A 16594-nucleotide genomic window follows, 5' to 3' on the forward strand; every position below is an offset into this window, starting at 1 on the left:
CGAGGGCCCTCATTTGCTAGTAATTGTTTAAAAAGAATTTCAGATAATCTTGTGACTCACTAGGAGCTTGAAATTAATGCTGACTTGTTTGATTCAGCGAAATCAGGGAAATGTTTTGAGTTATCCCTTGAATTCAATTAGAGAATCACCAGGTGTCCATTCCCCGTCACGCTGTATTCATACCCTACTTTCTTACCACTGATTGCAATAGGGCTCGGTAGTTAGCAGAGAAACACGAATCTGCAAGATATACGATAGAGTAATACTCTTCCCTTCTTAAACATGAAGATCTCCCTATCCATCTCCCTAAACGAACGTATTCTAGATGTCTTTACAGAGCTATTGTGTTAGGAGACCATACATTGTCGTGTAATGTTTTGGTAACCATTAATTGTTTGCGATCTTCCTTTGATTGCTCATGTGTTTAAACAGGTTCATCACGTCTTACGACATGGAGATCATGTGTAACACAGGCAAATGTCCCCTCATTGATGCAGAAGCAAACCGCCAAGCCACTTTCGCCGTCTTTCCGCCAGAATTCGTCTCCGTTGTGCAGCGGTCGATGATTATTACCTCGGCCACGATTTAATTGCTCCCTTTAACAATTCCTTAAGCAGCAGGAAGTAAGCTGGACTGGAGAAAAATGCAGAAGTCTAACATTCCACTTTGCCTACTCCAGTAGAAGCTACTCTGAAGACGTTACCGTACATATTCAACAGACGTACTTTCAGTTAACATTTCCTACCAAGATGGGTTTTACAGACGTAACAGTACGCTTGCAGAAGTTTTGTAAATGATACAAAATTCAAACAAAATGCGTTATATGAATAGAGATTGCAGTAATGTGGGCAAAAACGTAAGGTTATGAAAACGAAGAAATTAAATCGAAGTTAATACATACCAATAATTACAAACATATGGGTGATGGTTCCAAATGAAAACGAAAAAACCATTAAAAGGCCGAAAAACTGAAGCAAATAGCCGGCCGCGGTGGTCTCGCGGTTCTAGGCACGCAGTCCGGAACCGCGCGACTGCTACGGTCGCAGGTTCGAATCCTGCCTCGGGCATGGATGTGTGTGATGTAGTTACGTTTAAGTAGTTCTAAGTTCTAGGGGACTGATGACCACAGCTGTTAAGTCCCATAGTGCTCAGAGCCATTTTTTTGAAGCAAATACGAAACTTCATACGATGATTAAACTGACGCAGGGTCGGATTACAAATGGGAAGTACATATTTAAACTAATTAATTGAATATCTCTAATAATAACATTCTTTTCGATACAGAGATTCGCATTCAAAACCTTCAGTTTACCAGAGAAATAACCGAAAATCTAGTCTACGATACCATTTGGAAATGAGGCCTCTAGTGTATCACAAGAAATTCTGAACTTATTTTTCGTCGATTATTCGGAAACGAAGACCCAGTATGTTGAATAACTGGAGGGTGTGATACCACGGACCCTAAGCCTCCATCTAGCAGGTGATTTCCTAAAGTCGACGCCATCAATTGCTACTGGATTAGTTTAAGAAATGCATAATAGAAAGCGCCAAAAGCTGCTGCCATGTGTATTTATTCACCGGCAACCAGTTTTAGTCAAAGTGATCCTCTCAGGTACCCACATATTCGTAAAATTGTACAAGAATCAACGTCCACAACGTGATCCATAGGCTCTGGAAGTTATGCAACTATGATGAAACCTGTAAGTAATATCGTTGCATTCGCAGAGATACAGAAACAGCTACCAAACAGCAACTTCATGATATTTTTCTTTAAAAGTTTTTATTGTTTCTTGATTTTACCTATATCGGATGCATCGTTGATCGTCAAATGGCTGTATTGTATTTACTGGAGGATTTGTTACTTAGCTTTAGAATGTTTTGGACGCCACCTTAGTGCCTAGAGTGAGAACATCTCAAAACTTATTAAATTCTCGAAAAAGAAATAAAATCCAAGGAAAAGTGGAAGTTGGAATTTCAAGATAAACGTATCCTACCTGACATCACAAAAATTGGCCGTCGGAAATCGCAGCCAGAGTAGAAATCTGGTAAAGCATTAAAGTGAATGAAATTGGTCACACCATAGTTGTCTATTTACCTGTAGAAGAAGAAATATTACTTCAAAAATTAGAAGAAACTAATCTTGTCAATATTCCAGACCTGTTCCAAGAAGTCACAAAATCTTCTCTGCAGATGGAATATGCTGGTATTAATTGTAGGTATAGCGCATGTGAACTGAATAAGCTTTATATGTAAAGTCTTTCATGCTCGAATCCATTTTTACTTTTTTGTCGTAACAGACACTTTCTTCTGGTTCAACAATTTGTTGTCTATAAATTTTATTGTATTATACGAAACACGGATTATGCGACGGAATTTTCGATATAATTCAATTATAGTCACTTCTGGTCGAGAATGGCTACCCAGGAGTGGAAAAATTAAATATGCCACCTATATTTGGCACAGAAAATCAGAATTATTCACACTGTTTCATTGATATTACACGGTAGTAGACTGTCAGTTCGTTCCGGCGAGTTACATCTGCAACATTCGTTCTGTAATAGCCAGTGACAATACACGACCAAGGTCCAGTACGTGCACTACATCAATCGAGTCACATTATACACTGGTATAGGCATGCGTATCCAAATACGGAGATTTGTAAACAGGTAGAATACGGTGCTGCGATCGGCAGCGCCTATATAAGACAACGAGTATCTGACGCAGTTGCTAGTTCGGTTACTCCTGCTACAATGGCAAGTTATCCACATTGAACTGAGATTGAACGTGGTGTTATAGTGGTGGGACACAGCATCTCCGACGTAGCGGTGAAGTGGGAATTTTACTGTACGACCAGTTCACGAGTGTACCGTGAATATCAGGAATCCGGTGCAACATCAGATGTCCGACATCACTACGGACGGAAAACGATCCTGAAAGAACGGGATCAACGAGCCGCCAGCAGTGGTGGATGTGGGGAGAGAGATGGCAGAATTTTAAGAGCGGACGATCTGGACGTGTATCCGCCACAAACAGTAAATTTGCAATACTGGGTATCATGAACTGATATATATATATATATATATATATATATATATATATATATATATATATATATATATATATATATAATGCCTTTTGAACATTATTAAGGTAAATACATTGTTTGTTCTCTATCAAAATCTTTCATTTGCTGACTATGCCTATCAGTAGTTACTGCCTTCAGTAGTTAGGATCTTTTATCTAGCTGGCAGTAGTGGCGCTCGCTGTATTGCAGTAGTTCGAGTAACGAAGATTTTTGTGAGGTAAGTAACTCATTAAAGGTATAGGTTATTGTTAGTCAGGGCCATTCTTTTGTAGGGATTTTTGAAAGTGAGACTGCGTTGCGCTAAAAATATTGTGTGTCAGTTTAGTATTGATCAGAATAAGTAAAGAGAGTAATGTCTGCGTACGTTCAGATTTGCTCAACTGTTTCAAAATCAAATAACATAGAGGTTTGTCAGCACAGTAATTCATTAATTTTTCAAAGGGGATGTTAAAACTGCACGACACAAAGCTTTACGCATCGCCTGGGCCCGTCAACACCGACGTTTGACTGTTGATGACTTGACTGTAGCCTGGTCGGGCGAGTCTCGTTTCAAATTGAATCAGGCGACATGTACGATTATGGAGACAACCTGATGAATCTATGGACCTTTCATGTGAGCAGGGGACTATTCAAGCTGGTAGAGGCTCTGTAGTGGTGTGGAGCATGTACAATTTGAGTGATATGGCATCTCGGATACGTATAGGTACGACTCTGACAGATGACATCTACGTAAGCATCCTGTCTGATCACATGCATCCATTCACGTCCACTGTGCATTCCGACGGACTCAGGCAATTCCAGCAGGACAATGCGACACTCCACACGTCCGCAATTGCTACAGAGTGGCTCCAGGAACACTCTTCTGAGTGTAAACACTTCCACGGGCCACCAAACTCCTCAGACGTGAGCATTATTGAGCATATTTGGGATGCCTGGCAATTTGCTGTTCAGAAGAGATCTCCACCCCCTCGCATGGACACCCCTGCAGGACACATAGTGTCAGTTCCCTCCAGTACTACTTCAGACATTAGTCGAGTCCATGCCACGTCGTGTTGCGGCAGCGCTGCGTGATCACGTTGGCCCTACACGATATTAGGCAGGAGACCAGTTTCTTTGGCTCTTTAGTGTACATGCGCCACGTCTAACCTCCTTTGGGCTATTCATGTCTTCCACTCTAGCGATTAGTGTCTACTGACGACAGAGTGAATCACGCTTGGCAGAACGTGATATTTTCCGGCGGATTGGGTACTGCTCTGTGAAAATGATGTCCAGTACGACTGCACAGGCAGCAAGTTGCCTGTTTCGACTCCAAATACAGCCACGAGTCATCTCGCAATGGCCGTGTTTTTGAGGTACCTTGAGGTTGGTTTTGTTTCCGTGAAGTTGAAATGTTTCACTGGGTAGATGGTTGACTTGACGCTGTCGAGTTAGAAGTAAAATTTTGCTCCTATGGGTATGACAAGTATATTCTGAGGGAGTAACCTTTTTCCTGCAGCACCGGTCTCCTGTACACAATCAGCGAAAATAAAAAGGAATTGGCATGAGACCAGATGAATAAATCTAATGAATCGTGACCACCTTTGGGAAAACACCTTATCTACCTGCGAAGAGGTAGCAAAATGACACAAAATGAGAGATTTATTATCCCCCCCCCCCTACATTCCCTTACTCGCGGATTACATAGTCACTGCAGTGTAAGCCTTTGGAAGGGATATTAAGTGGTAAAGAAGTGACATGCTGTGCCGTTTTGAAGGTCGACAATATCTTAATAAGAGCAGTGAACTGTTCTTTCTATGAATTTCGGAAATTCTGCTAGTTAAAAATTAGCTCTAAGCCAGATAGGCGATTTCTTTTTAATAAATTATCTCTAGTATGCTAGACCCAAATATACATCAGAACATCATCAACAATTTGACATACACTTACCGATAACCGATACCTGTTTGTACATCCATGTCTTGTGATCTTCAGGGCCTCGAATCTCTGGTATTCCCGCATATTTTCCAATATCATCTACCTACCTTCCATTAGTTTGTCTCTTCAGTCTTTCCTTATTTCTTGCAAATCCGGAAAAGAGCTTCCTTTACTTGTATACCACTCACCTTCCGATGTCTTTCCCAACCCATCTCAAATTACTTTCACTACAATCAAGTTACGTCTTCCATTCCAGTCTTTCCCCTAACCTACTCGTATTTACTTCCATAACTGTGTCTAACAGTAACTTTCAACATGAAGCTTTGCATTGGTCGCTGAACCACCCTCAATTTTGTTAAAGGCCACTTATCACTGTCAAGAGCAGAAATTGGTCATGAAAACGCTTTGTTAAATTTCAGTTACTTGCACATTGAACACATAACTTTGAAATTTATTTAGTTCACCAATAGCACTCTAGGTCATTTATATGCTTCTATTCACACTGCGTGCCAAAAATAGGTGAATCACACAATAGACATTTATTTTTTTTAGTTTTTTATTTATTGATTAATTAGTACACGTACACACTGTCGGCGGACGGGTACATCGGGTTCTACATAAATTTGACTCGATTCTGTGATCACCAAAATAACATCGCATACCCTCCCTAACCACGAAGTTTCAGTTCGTTTCCTCCTCCTCTTCGGGTTTCTTCCCTTTTTTCTGTCAAGTAAAGTACTTTTCATGGACTTATGTTTCGAATTTGCTAGTAAATGAATGGGAGTTTGTTTGTTACCCTACGCGTCTCACTTCTTTTATTCATGAAGCATCTTCAGTGACCTGTAATACACGTTTGTTTTTATATTTGCGTTAAATGCAGTATGCTATAGTTACAAGTACTCGTATATAACCATGTAACGTTTTCTTATGCTTTCCTCTTGTTCTTCAGGTTTGAAACAACTTTTGCGGCACAGGTTTCACGACGTTAATTCAGCGTTTGAAGTTGCTTAAGATTTCCACCGTTGCTAGTCCATATGTGTGGTTCTGGATATGACTTTAATCCGTTTCCCTAGTCTTCACAAATCTTGCCCAATAAATCTATTCCCCTTTTTAGGTCACCTTCACTGTCCGACAGCAGTGTGGCTTCGTCTACATACAAGCGATAATTCAAGCGGGAATCATTGTAATCTTAATTCCCCCGTTAAAAATCTCTTTCCATTTCCGAACTGTGTCATCTAATTAAATGTTAAGAATTGGTGAATGGTGAAATGGTGCACCCGTATCTCACTCTTTTGTTTGTTGCTATAGGCTGTGTTAGAGTACCATTTGTATGTAAAATTATAGTCGTATGTTCGTACAGACTTCTTAAAACGTGTATTATGTACTGTGAATATCCTCGTTTCCTTATACGTCTCCATAGTTTTTTGGCTCTGAGCACTATGGGACTTAACATCTATGGTCATCAGTCCCCTAGAACTTAGAACTACGTAAACCTAACTAACCTAAGGACATCACACAACACCCAGCCATCACGAGGCAGAGAAAATCCCTGACCCCGCCGGGAATCGAACCCGGGAACCCGGGCGTGGGAAACGAGAACGCTACCGCACGACCACGAGATGCGGGCCCCATAGTTTTTTCTATGAACATTAACAGAATCAATGAATCCTAAATAGATTTCCCTATTGTACTATACTTGCTTTTTGGTTATTTGTTCAGTTGTAAATACTGCATCTGGTGTGAATCTGCCACTCCGAAATCCCATTTTGTCTTCGACTAATAAACTCTCTGCTATAACCTGTAACATTTCGTCCACTAAGCTTAGATAAACTTTGTATGTGGTGTCCAGTAAGCTAATTCCTCTATAGTTTTCGCAGCAATTGCCGTGTCCGTTTTTAAATAGTAATATCACCTTTGTTTGTGACCACGGTTCTAGTATAGCTTCCCTGTTTTTACCATCAATACTAATCCTTTTTTTTTTTTTTTTTTTTTTTTGCCCTTTGTTAGGTTCAGGATTTCTCTTGATTCATCCATACATAAGTAGTGTACATATCGTATATCAATTTCATCTTCCACATTCTCCGTGGAGCACATTTCTTAATGTTCTTGTAACGTTGTGTGCATTTTGCTTGTTGGATGTTATTTATTTGAGCAACTTGTTGTTCTGTTTAACTGAGAATTCGCATTGTTTTATATCATTTGCCTTCCGTGAAAATCGTCTTCTATTATGATTATAAGACTATCCCAAGTTTCTTGACGAGCTCGTTTCACTGCTCGACTAGATGCATTGCTCTCTTGTTTATAAATTTGATGATTCTCTTATGTTGGTTCATTGAGATACTTAATCTAAGCGTCTTGTAATTTCTTTTTACTTTTATTTAATTCTGGTGTCCAAATTTTAACTATTTATTGTTTCTTGACTTTTTCTTTTGTCTCAAGGCATCTTCATTAGCTTTCTTAACTGCACTTTCAATATTTTTCCATTTCATCTCCATTTCTCCCCCTTCTTCTTTCTTCTCTAGTTATTGTTTAATTCTATTCTGGTACAGATTTGGTATAATTTCCTCATTTATTAGATATACTTTATAGATTTCCTCCTTCTCTTTTCTTCTGTCAACTTTTCGTTCTTTCTGAATAAAGTATCCGTTTTCATAAAACATTTTAAGTCACCATAACGAGAAAAGAGAGAGAGATAAAAATAAGAAGGATGAAGCAAAAAGGCGCTTTTCGTTGAATATATATTATTTGAAATATTTGTGTGTATATAATTTCTCGAGTAAATAAATGTTGGTGATCTGAGATGTTTGGATAAAATTTTTCCTATTCCTTCAGTTCTTAATAGTGTGGATAAATTATTATGCAGCTTCTGCCAAGAACATCCAATACAAAGTTTGCTCTGATCATTAACAACCTCTACTGTCATTGCTAGTTCCTGAATTGCTTTATTATATTTCGATCTTTTGTAAGAAGGATAGTCCCTGACAAGCACAATTTCACTTTTTAACACACCAGACAGCTTTCACAACAGACGCAGTTTGGACGCCGATGTTAAATCAAAACTAACCATCGTTACACGCGCGAGACAGTACGGGATTAATACGTCTGGAGTGCTACAGTAGATTCAGTTCCCACGAGTAAGCTACTGACACAGGTGAGTCGTTAGTGAAAAGAGGATTAAGGCTGACATTGCAGATCTCTTGCCAGCCTCATAAACAAACACTTTGCTCGCTGTGTTGTGCATACGAAAAAAGATCATCATAACTGCAACAGTGTAACTCAGTCGGCAGGTATGTAGACCAATGTTACGCTCTTCCCAAACCGCATCATGTCACTGTTCTACTTTACAAACAATAGGCGTTAACGAGTGCGATTTTGTACCGTTCTGTTTGAGAACTGACTAGCTAAAGTGTCGGAGTTCACATTTTATCCAAATTAACTTCGCAATCAAGATAAATTAAACCATTAGTCTGACTAAAGTATACCAAACTGCTTGGCTTTCCCTCTTCTAGATTCGACTAATCCATCGAAACGAAGCGTATGTACTCCACCTTGCCGGCCACATCCACCTACCTAACCTAACTCGCATCCTACTCCAACTCATCCATTTCCACACCTTCTTCTCTTCTTATAGCGAAACAATACATTAATAGGAAAATCTAGTCAAAGTACCCAGTACCCTACGCACTAATCAGCAACGCATGTACCCCTCTGCGCCACCACATCCATATCTTAACTTCCACGTATCTCCATACTTTATCCATCCTCACCCTCCGAAATTTCAATTAACTCTTCTTACCTAATGGTGAAATCCATCCCAAGATATGCCATTCTTCCCGTCGCACCCAACAACGCTTCACCTCATCCTATTCTTCCCTTTTCTCCATCCTCCATGTTCTTATTTAGTTGCTCTCTGCGGTTCCGCTCGGTCCCATTCTAATACTCGATATTTCATCCTTATCAGGAACACAGACCTTTTAATTTACCACCAGCATCACCAGAACACCATAGAAGTATCAACACAATCTCATTAGATGTGAAACGTGCCCATCGGTTCGTTTTATATAACTTGACTAAATTTGTCACTTGTGCGTCATGTTTGTTGCGCCGTTATCGAATTTGGCGCACTAAATTTTTACGCTGAAAGACTGCCCGAAAACCTCTGGGGAGGCGATGGTCCCAGCTTGGTGTTTTACTACATTTACTCCTAATGGTGCTAATGTTATTTAATTTTCTTTATCTTCCGTGTGTGACTGTCGTTGAATGATTGTGCAGTTTGAAAATTAACGTACCGTGGAGACAGAGAAGGGACGGGTCATAACAGGCATAAAGCGAGAAAGTTGGCTGGGAGTGTGAAACCCAAGGAACGTTTTTTAAACTGAGGAACCGTTCTCTGATTAACGTCGTTTTGTACACGATAAGCCATGAGAAAGATAAAGAAACCGATGCCTGAAGAGAGAGAGTGGTTGGAAACTTCAAGACCAATAAACCTCGCTCCAAAGGTTTTTGAGCCGGACGAACCGTTCTCTGGATAGTGCGGGGATAAAGACAACGCAGAAGGAAACAGATCCAAAAAACGATGATAAAGTTAGAACTGAAGCGAGAGATTTTGGTTGGTCATTTTTAAACTGAATGAACCCTTCCCTCTACTATTAAGAACAGAGAAGTATTTCGCTGGTAGTGGTGTCTTCGAATAATTTCTAACTGGTCTGGGTAGTTATCAGAGCATTTCCGTCTGGTGTTGGGTGAAAGGTATCAGAATGTGTTATTTTTTGATTTGTAGTTTTCGGATGGGTGTAATTCAGCTAAGGGACGCACTTCGTGTTATCAGATTCCACAGTGACTTTTGTTTTATGTAAGAATGTCTTAGGCTCTCAATTCAGCATTAGGCAGTGCTATTTCCTACGTTGTAATTAGTATTTTACTGTAATGCACGGTAATCAATATAAGGACACACGCTCCATTTGCATCTCTCAGACACGTGACAGTGTAATATTTTTTCCTTGCTTACTAACAATTCTCTCCGTCCTTTCCCAAATCAGAGGCAACGGCCTTGCCGCAGTGGATACACTGGTTCCCGTCAGATCACCGAAGTTAAGCGCTGTCGGGCGTGGCTGGTACTTGGATGGGTGACCATCCGGGCCGCAATGCACTGTTGCCATTTTTCGGGGTGCACTCAGCCTCTTGATGCCAACTGAGGAACTAATCGACCGAATAGTAGCGGCTCCGGTCAAAGAAAACCATCATAACCACTGGGAGAGCGGTGTGCTGACCACACGCCATCTGAGGATGACACGGCAGTCGGATAGTCCCGATGGGCCACTTGTGGCTTGAACACGGAGTGCTTCCCCAATTAGCGCAACTTTAATATTTTCAACTGAGTCGTAAATTATGTGTGCCGTACTTCGTTGCAAAGGGCAGAGGAAAGAAGAGAAATTGAGGAAAAAAAAAAAAAAAAGAATTTCATGATTAAGTCTGCTATTCGAGATCGGCCTCGGATGATAAAAATCTGCGCGTAAATCAGACGCAATGTGGCAATACAGGGAACATGAGAAGGGAAGAACTCAATAAAGCAGTAGGCGGGTCGCGGGGCTATACACAGAAAAATTGCAGTCTCGATGAAGTGTAGGTCTCTAGAAGAGCGAACACGGCGCATGTTCCGTTATACTGCAACGCGGAAAGAAGAACGTGAGAGAACAGGAGCCCTTCGGGCTTAGCCTTTATCCCTGAAAACTTTTATGTTTGACATCTGAGAAAGAAGTTTCGTCTCGCCACTAAGTTTCAGTCGCGCCGCTTGCCCCTCAGACTTGCTGCTGCAGTTTTCCGTTCGTGCACTTATGGTCCACTTCAAGCATTGATTTCTGTTGCCAGTCGACCTCTGTGACCCAGTATGTTATGATACACATTCTTAAAGCTGTGGCCGGAACTGAAAATACAAACAGTGACCAATACGTTCACAAACTTCGGCAGTAAGGATGTCTCTTGTTGAAACAGCAGCAGCTACAAAATTACGACCTTTAAATCCGCAATACGATATATATATCTCCAAGCCCTTAGTCCCCAAATTACAGATACATAAAAGAAGTTTTACCTTCTTCTACATTTAAAACGTTGTCTACATTTTTAACACGTGAGATCATCACACTTATTGTCATTTTATGTTTGACTTAACGTAAGACACCTTGTGTACTAAAATGGTCGTAATGATACAGATCTAAATGTGTGTAAATAAGAGCTGACCCCGCACACAGCCTTTTGTAACGAATTCGAAACTGTTTTATTTAGCGCGAAAGTAAATGTGCTGCGCTCTTTATGTGGCATGAAGGGTTTGCCAAACAAAACTGCATTTGGCATAGATTGATATTGTAGTAATAAAGTTAATAATACTGTTAAGGATAATAATCATGTACATCACTGCACAGCTTGTTCCGGAACCCGTCTTGCAACATATTCCAACAGTTGTGATAGAAAATACGTGAATTTCCTAATATCTGTCGTAGGATGTTATCTTTTTAGCAAAATGACGAGAAGTTTGCAACGAGTATGTTTTATAACAGATGACATTATGCACATTTTTCTGTAACTGAGAAAGCCTGCATCAAAAATAATATCTCTGTAGTTGACCTCTGGACGGAAGAACAATAATGGAACTCAAGCGGTGAGAATGCAGAAAAATCACTTTATGTCACTCCTCAAGTCGTTTAAAGATCAGATCGATTCCAGGCAGAAGAATACTGATAGTAAGTAACGTCTGAACGTATGAAATCGTCTGAAAATTCAGAGGATTCGTATAGAATTTACCCATTTAATAAAAACCAAATTCGTATACTCCACGCGTCAGATGGAAGGGTTTACGAGTTTGACTTTTGATAGACTCAAGGCGGGTCATTCGCTGCCAATAGGCGTGCCTGATCATATGGCAGTGTATCCAGAAGGAAATATAAACACAGGGGCAAAGGTAAAGGGCCTTAAGAAACTGCTTCTTTTCCTACCAACTGTGTATCATGCCTTGTACCTGAACCAAAATCAGAGGAGAGGATCAACAATCAAGATAAGAGGTAATTTGCTGAAAAGAAAACTGATAAGCCAGCAACTTAGGTTTGGTTATAAAAGAAATACTATGTTTTCGTAAATGTTTGGGTGTGCAGACAGTTTGTTGTGTGCTTCAAAAGTTTTTCCAATGAATCAATACCATGCGTACATTTTCCTCTCTTCCTCAAAATCCCGATTTCTGTACGATTTTAGTCATAAATTTGTTTTTGTGAGCGTGGCTTTGGTAGAGAAATTTCTTCATAACTACAATTCTATAAATTTGATGCTATTCTAACAAATATAATAAAACGATTCCTTCCTGTATGCTTTTTGTAGTGTTTGAAAGTAACAAAGAAATGTACTCCAGTATTTTCTCTCGGTAGTCGCAATATTGGCATGGCCAGCCTCATTATTCATTTGCACAGTCGTTTTAAACGTAGTCACTGACCCGCTAACAAACAGAAATTATGCGAAATGGAAGCAGTTGTGAGAAGGACAATTTTAACGAATTTGAAAGCAATATTTTATCTGCAGATTCTAAAAATAACCCCAAAAAATTTTGGTCGTACGTAAAATCTATGAACGCTACAAATAATTCCATACCTTCTCTTGCTGACAGTACGGGTAATCTAACTGTTGATGATAAACAGAAGGCCGAAGTTCTAAACCTAGCTTTCAAAAATTCGTTTGCGGTTGAGGACTGCAGCACCATTCCCACTTTCAACTATCGAACAAACGCAAGGATGGCTGACATAGTGTTTAGTGTATCTGGGATTGTAAAACAGTTAAGATCCTTAGACGCCAGGAAGACATCTGGCCCAGACGGTATCCCCGTAAGATTTTATGTTGTCTATCCTAAAACATAGCACCATTCTTATCCATCATCTATCAGAAATCATTGGAACAGCCGTAAGTTCCATTGGACTGGAAGAAGGCCCAGGTCATAGCAATCTATAAAAAGGGTTGAAAATCGGATGCACGTAATTACCCGCCAATTTCACTGACATCGATTTGTTGTAGAATCATGGAAAATATTTTGTGTTCAGACCTAATGACCTTTCTAGACTCTGAGAAGCTCATCTGCAGAAACCAGCACGGTTTTAGTAAACATCAGTCATGCGAGACATAGCTGGCCCTTTTTGTGCCTTATATATATGCTCTATATCCCGGCTCCCAGGTTGATGCCATATTTCTCGACTTCAGTTCCGCACTATCGCTTGCTCCAAAAAGTGCGCGCTTTCGGTCTCTCGGATGACATATGCGGTTGGATAGGAAGTTTTCTGACAGACAGGGAGCAGTAGGTTGTCCTTAACGGGGTGACTTCAACAGAAACAAGAGTAACTTCAGGTGTGCTCGAGGGCAGCGTAATAGCTCCTCTGATTTTTACGATTTACATAAACGATCTGCTTCATGGTACTGACAGCGGCATTAGACTGTTTGCCGATGATGCTGTAGTCTACATGTAGTCTACAAGAAAGTAGCATCACACGAAAGTTGTGAACAAATCAATGAGGATTTACAGAAAATAAATGCGTCGTGTAATGACTGGCAGTTATCTCTCAATATTAGTAAGTGTATCCTACTGCGTATAAAAAGGCGAAAATCCTAATTATTGTACAAGTACAATATAAATGCCCAGTCTTTGGAAGCGGTAACATCCGTAAAGTATCTGGGTGTTACTATTCCAAATTATCTCAGATGGAATGATCAGATTACACAAGTAACGGGTAAAGCAAACCCTAAATTGCTGTTTATTGGTAGAATACTGAAGCGATGCAGTCCTTCAACAAAGGAAATAGCTTCCAATACGTTAGTTCGTCCAGTCGTAGAGTATTGTTCGTCTGTATGGGACCCTTACCAGTTGTGTCTTATTCAAGAGTCTGATAAGGTCCAAAGAAGAGCGGCAAGATTCGTGACTGGTACATTTAGTCATCGCGAGAGCGTTACAAATATCATAGAAAGTTTGAAGTGGGACACACTTGCAGATAGACGACGCGCTAAACGGAAGGGGCTTCTCACTAAATTCCGAAATCCGATCTTCGGCGAGGATGTAGAGCATATATTATTACCAACATCTTTCAAAACGCGAAATGATCGCTGTTAATCACACACCGCTTGGTGGCTAGCGGAGTATATATGTAGATGCAGATGTAGATTACTGAAGTGTCCGTATTCCCCGATAACTCTACCACAGCCAGAATTCTCAAGTCTATCGACCTACTGTTGTCGTGTCTGGAAGACGTTTGCGTGCAGATAGTTCTTTCAAATAAACTCCAATCTAATACGACAAACGTAAACAGATTCATGTGCTTTATAGAATTCCTGCCTCATTCGGACAATTGTAATCCCAGAAACGTCTCTCGCTGTTTCGCAGCTCACGTAATTATTAAACTGGATGGTTCACTGTTCGTTAGACGAAACCGTATGCTAGTGACTTACTCGCTAACATATTACATCAGAAGCATTTTAATAAGGTTATTACCCACTTACAGTAAATATTCTCGCATTAATTTTTGAAAGCACGGCAATAAATACTGCTCTTTCTATGATGGTAGCCAGCCGATCATAGAGCACGCATATCTATGAAGAGAACAGCGTACTGCGTAAGCCACCAAAAAAACGGAGAATGTAACACATTCTTCGTATAACGCATTTTCATCACAAGCTGCGGTCCGGTTACAGATTCAAACCAAAATAAGTGAAATGAGGGAAAGCTATTTCTGGTACGTAAGCACCGCAAATGTCTAGTTGTAGTTATCGTACTAATAAGAGGCGTGCAGCGTGTTGAGAAACATCGAGACATGCCGTCGTACACATTTAATAGTGTTAGGGCGAAAGTATGTGACTATATACTTTTTATGAGGTAAGTTCTAGATAATCTATTTGGTAATGTGGGACGATGTTGCCAGTCAGCCCAGTTAATGTATATACAACTCGAGCTGTTTATACTGTGAGATGAGATTTACATAGGGCAATCTCAATCATTAGCACTGCATTATACAGATCTTTAAATCACTGTACTTATTTTAGACTAATCACGATATGAATCTGCACTACTTGTACCTAAGACATGGGTAATAATTATTTATGATTAACATTTTAATGTACGTAAGAATGAACTAAGATTAAAAAAAATATATCAGAAGTGGAAACCGAACACTTTCTTCCTTAAAAGTATTTCAAAGTGTGATAAATCACTACTTTTCTGCTCCAAATTCGAAGTTTGTCGTGATACTTCCACATTAGTGCTCTAGGAAAAGCATTCCACAGTGCCGCCGTAGTGTAACTTATTAAAACAGACTCAGACATATGACGTAGCGCGTTAAGGAAACCTAAAACTGACTGTATTTATCCCTGTTTACGGTTCTGTGACTCAGTCAGTAAAAAAGAAAACCTCACAGAATCGATTTATTGTCCGCTTTCCTGCCTATTTGTCTTTCCGATTGTAAATTTCTAACTATATCGCACAAATTTTTGTGTCATTTATTATCAGACTTTCTATCCTTTCGTCTGTTAAGACCCATTCTTTTAGGAACGGGTTGACGTATTAAGTTGAAATTTATATCACACACTAAGGTGTATGGTCCCTTGGAGATACCATAAGCATTAGCTTCTAAGTCAATGCAATCAAAGGATACGGCCATTTATATCACATATTTTGATATCCACAAACACGCTCATCCAAAACTATAGGGTCCTTTCCGTTGAACTATCAGGAAAATTGGAAAGAAGCAAGGTTTCACTATACAAGTAAAATAAACTATCCGAAAACTGTGCATTTGTATCGCTATCTCTCCGTCTGCTCTTCGCCTGATAAGCCCTCAATTTCTCAGGAACGGGTAGACGTATCAATTTGAAATACAATGAGGTCACTAATGCGTTGGTGGTCTAAGAAAAGTACCCTTCTTAGTCAATGTAATCATGAGATACGACCATTTATGTCCTAAATTTTGAAACTCAATCATTAATATCTATAGAGTACTTCAGGTTCATGTAGAATCATGAAATTTGGCAAGATGCAAGGTTTCAAAGTACACAGAAATTTTTAAAAAATTGTCAATTTGTTATTATGTCACATGATAAAATAATTCTTTTGTCATCTGTTATGTGTCCTCAAACTTGAAATTAAAACGTTCTCGAAAGTCTTAGGATCCCTGGGACCGATATCTTGCCAGTTCCGTGTCGATAACAGGCAAAAATCGTGAAGACTCTCGATATCCGGAATGGATGAATTGTCTGTATACGTAATTAAGTTTGCACGCAATCCTCATGGTTTAAGTGTTACTTGCACCTGATCTCTGCTTTTTTTTTTCATATAGCCTAAAGGTAGTGAATCTGGACCGTGAAACTTGTCGTAAACAAGCCAAACGGCCATGCGTTAATCTGGTTCAACTGGCTTTGAGCACTATGGGACTCAACTGCTGTGGTCATAAGTCCCCTAGAACTTAGAACTACTTAAACCTAACTAACCTAAGGACAGCACACAACACCCAGCCATCACGAGGCATAGAAAATCCCTGACCCCGCCGGGAATCGAACCCGGGAACCCGGGCGTGGGAAGCGAGA

At 39.9% G+C, this 16594-nt stretch overlaps 1 pseudogene; it reads left to right on the top strand.

Moving 5' to 3' along the window:
* The first annotated feature begins 10039 nt into the window (after positions 1 to 10039).
* Positions 10040 to 10157, top strand: LOC126420025 (5S ribosomal RNA; annotated as a pseudogene).
* Positions 10158 to 16594: the final 6437 nt, after the last annotated feature.

Source organism: Schistocerca serialis, chromosome 9 (genome assembly GCF_023864345.2).
Source record: "Schistocerca serialis cubense isolate TAMUIC-IGC-003099 chromosome 9, iqSchSeri2.2, whole genome shotgun sequence".
Taxonomy (NCBI): domain Eukaryota; kingdom Metazoa; phylum Arthropoda; class Insecta; order Orthoptera; family Acrididae; genus Schistocerca; species Schistocerca serialis.